Source organism: Phalaenopsis equestris, unplaced genomic scaffold (assembly GCF_001263595.1).
Source record: "Phalaenopsis equestris unplaced genomic scaffold, ASM126359v1 Scaffold000018, whole genome shotgun sequence".
Taxonomy (NCBI): Eukaryota; Viridiplantae; Streptophyta; class Magnoliopsida; order Asparagales; family Orchidaceae; genus Phalaenopsis; species Phalaenopsis equestris.
Window position 1 is genome coordinate 150,107 of NW_018164460.1, and position 7,872 is coordinate 157,978.

Consider the following 7,872-nt stretch of genomic DNA (forward strand, 5'->3'; position numbering starts at 1 on the left):
TGACAGCCTCTGACACTAACTCTGGATAATGCTGATCACCAACTCCGGCCAATATCGCGTGCTAACTCTAGCCGCCGTCGCCTCTGGACAGTTGTGGTCCCCGCTACTGCCTCTAGCTAGTTTTGGTCGCCGTCGCAGCCTCCGACCAACTCCAACCATCACCTCTCAGTCATCGTCGACCGTGATCAACTGCCACCTACTCCTTGCAATGATGTCCCATGTGAAGTCATAACGTGTACAATGGAATCCTAAAGTACGTTGCAAAATAGTGAAATATCCGATGGAGCAATATGTCATCTAGAATAAGGTGCAACGATGGACCCTGATGATAATACAACAACACACCCTGAATATAGTGCAACGAAAAACCCCAAAGAGGATGTAAGAAGACACTCCAAATATGATGCAATGATACACTTCAAATATGGTGTAATAACACACCCCGAATATGATGCAATGATAGAATCTGATGATACTGTAATAATGCATCCCACATATGGTGCAATGATGCCTCTCAAAGTGGCATAGTGACTTTATTTGGACTTTTAAATCACTCTGCTCACAACTCAACACTATAACCTAGGTGGTCCACAAATCGTGGAGCTTCTGAATCTTGCATTTGCGGCCTATGAACGTCATTACAGCTCACTACTACGGTCTACGAGATCAACTACGACCTACGTGGTTCATAGCTCTTGCATCTCCCGACTCTGGTTCCTATGGTCCACAGACGTCATCACAGCCCACCACTACAGCCTATGTTGTTCACAGCTTCTGCAACTCCAGACTTCGACCCTTGTGGTCTACGGATGTCATCACAACTCACCACTATGACTACATGACCAACTATAGACTACATGGTTTGACAAAGCTTATGCAACTCCCCACTCTGGCTCATGCGACCTACGAATGTCATCACAGCCCACCACTATGACCTACGTGACCAACTACGACCTACTTGATCTATAGCTGGTACAGCTCGCAAGTACAGTCCATATGGCCTACAGACGTCATCGAAGCTCACCGCTATGACTTATGTGACAATATACGACCTACATAGCTCACCACTCCTACAACTTCCTACTACAGATTCTATGGCCAATCAACACTATTGAAGGAACAATCTGCGACCCACTTATCCAACTATAATAATAACTTTCAACTATGACCTATAATATAATATGACACTCCAAAAACTATCTACGACATCCACAACTGACTACTGCCTTCATAGTAATTGATCATTGCCCTTATAGTTTGCTATCCAAAAGAACTCATCCATTATGCCAAATTACAACTATTATTGATGAACTATTGTTGTACATATACAATGATTAACTTTGTAAATCCATGTTTCCTAATTCATGAGAAGAGTGGACCTATGTACCCACCATTCATAGTGAATTATTTCAATTAGACTAGACTCTGTGGTTTTTTCCCTTTCTAGGGGTTTCCACGTAAAAGTCAAGGTGTCTCCTTTTTTACTTTTCTTCAATTACTTGAGTGTGTGCTAGGTTTTCATGTAATACAAAGATGATAATTCATTACTCTACCATCGCAGACCTCCCGAGAAGCATCAATCATGAATCTCAATACATTTTTTGAATAATAAATATTCTATATTCAAATTCAAGATCATCTGGGGCTCTAATTTCAGCAAATTTATTGTCAAAATGACTTTCACATCAAAAACAATCCAATGATACCAAAGTTCTGGGTCTAGTCAAACCTAGATCAAGTCATTTAAGTACATTTTGATGCTTTGGATCATCAATTTGATGGTCAAATGAACTCTAAATTTGACAGATTTATAATTAAATCAAGCATCTCGATGAAATCAATCTAACAAGCTTAAGATTTCTCAATTATATGGTTATTAGGGCATTAAAATCATTAAAAAATTATTCATGATATAGAGGGGTCAATATGGATCGTCCGATCAAATGGCTAAAGTAGTTGAGCGTAAAAAAAACCAAAATATTTACCCCAGAAACTATAAATAAATCTCTATATTCACTCGAAAGAAGAAGATTAGAGGAATTCCATAGACTATTCTAGACTTAAGTCCTGAAGGTAACTCCAAGCCTCTATTGTTGTCGACCATTGTATACCGATGCCAGTTTGACACTGTCGTCCATCACCAGTTCTCACTGCTTGTCTCCGCCAACCTTTTACTACGGATGATCCTTATTTGCAAACGTCATACTCAAATTTGGTTATAGTGCTTAACACCTCATTGAAGACCCGATGATAACTTCTAGCCTCTATAACTACCGACCACTATCGAGTATCGCGCGCCACTCAGTCAACCACCGTTGACCACCCTAGCCGTCATCACCAGCTATTGCCAACCACTGCTTAATTATGATCGTCATAACAAGAATGTAGTGGTTTTTTAAAACAGTTTTATTTTCCTTACACTGCATAAAAACAACCACAATGTTCTGTGTAAAATTGTAACACTTTTCTCCCTGAGAGAAGGGATCTAGTCACAAATTAAGACCTATGTGGCCAAATACTACTGCCGTAGTCACCAACTATGACCTCTACGACCAACGTGTGTCATTGCAGTCTTTGATTATGACATCTACAACTAACTAAAACTATTATAGCTGCCAACTACGACCTATGTGACAAACTGATGACATTGCAATCACCAAATATGATCTATATGACCAACTGCTACCGTTACATCTTCCAATTATAGCCTCTGTAGCTAATTGAAGCTATTACAATAACTAATTACAGTATTTGTGGTCAAATAATATTATCGCAGCTTCCAATCATTACCTTTATGGCCAACTAATGCCTTCGTAATACCTCTTATGATATATACAACCAACTACTACTGTTAACATTTCCAACTAAGGCCTTCGTGGCAAACTGCTGCTTTTGCAGCCGTCAACTTCATCCACAAATCAAGTTGAAGAACAAGCCACAGACGATTTCATCCGACCACTACAGAATGGGCCAAACATGCAAGGCGTGGCGTGGCCAAGGATGAAACCAACATCTTTTTTTAGAGAGGGCAAATTTATTATATAAAAAATAAAATTTACAACATCTAAATCACTTCTTTTTTCTTTTTAAAGAATGACCAAGTTATTAAAGCTTAACAAAAAAATCATAATATCAATCAAAACAATTTAAATTGCTAATCAAATATGCATTAATTAGATAATCATCAATCTAATAATTCAACATCAAGTAATGAGTAAACGTAATTAGAGATTAACAAAAAACTTAGGCACACAATCAACCAATTTTAAGAATCAAAGTATATTTTCGGTCATTTTTAGATAATAAAGACATGCCATCATCCATTTTTTAAAACAAAGACACAATGAATCAATTTTAAGAATCATTGATGGCCATGCTACCGAGCATGATTGAAGAAATAGAGACTCAACCAGACAACTAATAATGATGGCCATGCTACCGAGCAAAAGAGATGGGGTTGAACTGAAATAAATTATCTACTTGGTACATATCACAAATAAGGATGAATCAAAATGATTAGATAATAATCATTATTATGTATTAATTAAGTTAGTTTAGTGGAAAAGATACATATTGTAGAATATGAATCATTGATGACTTATTCATTTCTTTATAATATTAATTTATAGGAACTAAAAAACCAATCAATAAAAAAATTGACATTAGAGATCATTATCTTCCCTATTTCCTTTCTCTTAGAAAAAACAAAATAAATTTGGTAATGATAAAAAAGCAAATTAGCTACAATATCAGGATTTACTTAAATATAATTTAGTAAATCCACCTGATATCCATCAACAAATTTCCAACAACCAGCACAAATTATGAGACATAACACAGATCTCGAGATTCTTTTGAGCAGGGAATGTTAAAAATTTGATTAAGAGTCATACAGAGCTCTGATTTTAGCAAACATATAGTCAAACTGACCAGTTCATGAAAACAAACCCAATGATACCAAAATTAGTCAAATCCAATTCAAATCAAGCTTAGATCAAGCCATTAAACCATTTTTGAAAACTTTTTGGGAGCATATGGAAGGTCATACAGATACCAAATTTGGTGAGCTTATGGTCAAATTAAGTATCTCGATAAGATAATTTCAACAAGCTCAAGATCGCTCAATCCTGTCATTGTTAAGGGACTTAAATGCCACAAAATATTGTCTGATTGAGAGAAGCTCTCCGAGCCATTTGATCAAAGTGATTCATATTCTATCATTAATTACAACTGAGACTCTATAAATAGAGCTTAACCTTTCTCATGAGGGAAGAATAGCTTGAAGCCAGAACAAGGCTAAAGCTTAAAGAAAAAGCTGAAGTCCAGAATCACTCTGACATCGACGACTATCAGTCACCCATCATTGTTGACCACCACTCGCTGGCTATCGTCGAACATCATTGGCCATCGCCCACTTCTTACAAGTTCATCCACACATCGACGTAGTAACCTATTAGACTGTATAATCCTTTCCTGACTATGGAACAAGCGGTTGTAACTATAATCACAAATTTAAAATGGATCTCTTCAATTGGGTCAGAATTGGTGGTTTTTTCTTTTTACGAGTTTTCCACATAAAAACTTATGGTATATCTACTGTTTATTTTCTTTCATCTGAGGCAATGCTAAGACAATAATCTATTAATCCACTACCATGAATCATCTAGCAACATCAGTTTGGCTCCGTTTGTGAAAACCAAACATTCCCACCACTAAAGTACTTGTGATACTTATTGCATGGCCACCCGACACAACACTCGCAACAATAGAGCAGTAGCACCCATCTTTCCAAAAAGCTGTCACGAAACCAAGGGCGTCAAGCCTCAGCATCCTCCCACTTTGGAAGGCGTCACCCCGTTGGCAAAGCTGCCTCGGGTCCTTCTATGGAAAACCGAGTATCCATGATGGAGGAGTACTCTCAACTGAAGATTCAACAACTCTATGTGGGGAACGACAACTGCTATTCGATGGAGCTTACTTGCCAACAATTCAACAGCTGGCAAGAAATACGCTGCACAAAAGTACTTGTACCGGGCCACTTCACCGCGAGCAAACCTTTCTTTTGACAGGTCAGGATGCTGACCTCATGGATAATCCAAGTTATACTATATGTATCATGCAGTTAACCTTGAACCGGCAGCCTTACCATCGTTTCCCACTATGTCATTCACAACGAATTATGACGCATAATCCAGAAAGAGTTGTCTCTGAAGAAAAGAGATCGCTTTCCCCGCTCGCCGCAATTTCCAAGAATCAACTCCTTTAGCAGCGGCGGTTCTCAAACACCCCCATCTCAGCGAGTTTCAAGCTCTGATACATCGACACCTACAAAGATTTTTTCAAAGTTTTCCAAATACAAACTCATGGTGTTTCTATCGATTGCTTTCTTTAATCTGAGTGTGTTGAATTTTCATACAACAATAAGACGATATTGTATACTCTACCGCCACAATTTTCTAGCACGCATAACCACTAAAGTCAGATTTATAAAATCCAAATGTTGCTAAATTCAGAGTAGTTATTGGCTCATTTAAGATTAATCCCAATTAAAGCTTTCTAACATGTTTGGCACATTATTTCAAGATTTAACCACCATTCATTTTCCAAGAATTTAAATATGAAATATAAAGCTCACAATTAAAAAAAAAATTAAAATACTGAAAGATTTAACATGATATAATATGTTCAAAAGTCCAAAATAACTTCTAAAAAGTTCTATAATGAATAAAAAATACATTTTCTAAGGACCTAAAATCTGCTTCAACGTTCTTCACCCTCTGCTCCTCAACCACTCTATAACTTAAAGTTCCTTGTTGCTTCCATCCACCAAGCTGACGTGTGATCCCACAATATGATTAACAGCTCTTTCTCCCATCGCTGAATCGGTCAAGTGGCGCTGAGGAAATCTTTACTCACTTTATAATCTTATTCTTCCTCCAAACTCTATTTTTTGCCCTCCTTATTCTAAAGGAATGGCCAAAGGCTATTAGACGAGCCCCAACCATCCCCAAGTGTGCTAAATATTTGAGCACCACACCTTACACATGGGGGGATTCGAACCCGTGACCGGAGGCAACTTACGATCTTCAGAGTGGCTGCTCTACCAACAGACCACGATACACGCAAAATTTTAATGTAATATATGTGTGTGTATATGCTTAAATGTAAGTCAAAATTTTAATCCAACCCAAACAACTTTTCTCCTTTCACCTAACCCACCATGACAAGAGCCTAAACAATGTCTTTTTTCTTAATCAGCTCTAATAAATAGTTAAGTTTCAGAACATTGTCACTAAGAAAAAATTGCAAGTCTTAATTTTAATCTACCACGCAAGCATTATGTTGAAATCATTTAAAGCTATCTAATCTCATTGCGTGGTAGAATATTTGTGATAATAGATGTACAATTTTAAGACTTTATGTTTATATGAAGATCTAACATACATAATAATAAAAATAAAGTTTCATGTGACACAAAAGTATTTTTGTAAAAAAATTTAAAAGAACACTGGGATATGCAAAATTTAGGTGATTTAGGACCTATTTGGGGGCAACTATAGCTTATTAAAAAGCAGTTGGGAGACAGCTGAATAATAATCTTAATGCTTATAAAATTATGGTGACTAGTACATATTTTTTTCAAAAAAGTGAAATCACAGCTAAAAATGTGCCACCACACCTAATAAGAAGTGATGAAAAAATTTAGATTTCAGCGGTAGCTTTTTGAAAAAGCTGATAAAATATAATTTATCTAAACAGACAAAACTACGGTGCGGTGTCGCGCCGCCATCACAATGCCGACCCAAATAAACCCCTACTGTAAGTGATATTATAGATGTTTGCTGCTTAATTGAAGACTATGGGATTACAAATTTGGAATTACTCGCTGGTTTTATGTGATTGTCATATAAATTATTGGTGAAATAGTGAAGGATGATGATTGTAGAACATCGAGTCTAGTGAAATCTATTATCTAACGTGGGTCGAGCAATTATGCTTAACCAAAGACACTTATATGATTATATCCAGAAAACATGTAATAACGATTGGGCGATATTGATTAGCTGACAGTGGCTAACCAATATCTGATGGACAATAATATTATATTTTTGGCTTTTGTTTAATTAGGGGTAATTTGGTTTTTTGATTTTGTTTGCTTGTATGCAGTAATCTTACACTTAAAAAAGTACCTGAGGGCTTCTGAGAGATGTATGGCGAGGTGTGTGAAGTTGTAACCCAAAGTCTTTTTTCTTTCTCCCATTCGGTGTCAGTGAAATCATTCTGAGAATGTAAGTGAATCAACTTAACGCTGAACCACGTAAACCTTTTGTATTTGACTATTATTGTGTGAATTCCTACACTTTCGTGTTATTTTCACATAAGAATTTTTATTAAAGATTTGGATTCGTGGGCTTTTTAATAAGCTGCAACAGGCGCAGGGAAAGCTTCTCCGAAATTTTGTGGAGGACAATCAACATCACACAGGAGTTGTTTTCTTTTGGAAACAACAGAGCAAAAAAATAAAGTTTTGATAAAGGAAGGAGTGATTTCTATATTCCTTTGATTCTTCGTCAAAGAAGCCGCTTCTGGGAATAGCATGGAAGGAAAAAAGCTTTTTTTTTTTTTTTAGGAGAATTTAGAAAAAAGGTTTTCGAAAATAAAAAAGAATAAAAAGGGAATTTTAGAGAGAAAAGAGGGAATTATTTTTTATATAATTTTTTTTTTTGTTGTTTGTTTTTTTTTTCATTTTTTTTTTCAGATATCCTTCGAGAGAAATTTTTTTTAGAAAAGAAATTCCTATAAGGAGAGTAATAGCACGATTTGAGATTCTTCAACATCCACTATGGCGGTGGGAAAGGAGAAACATTTTAT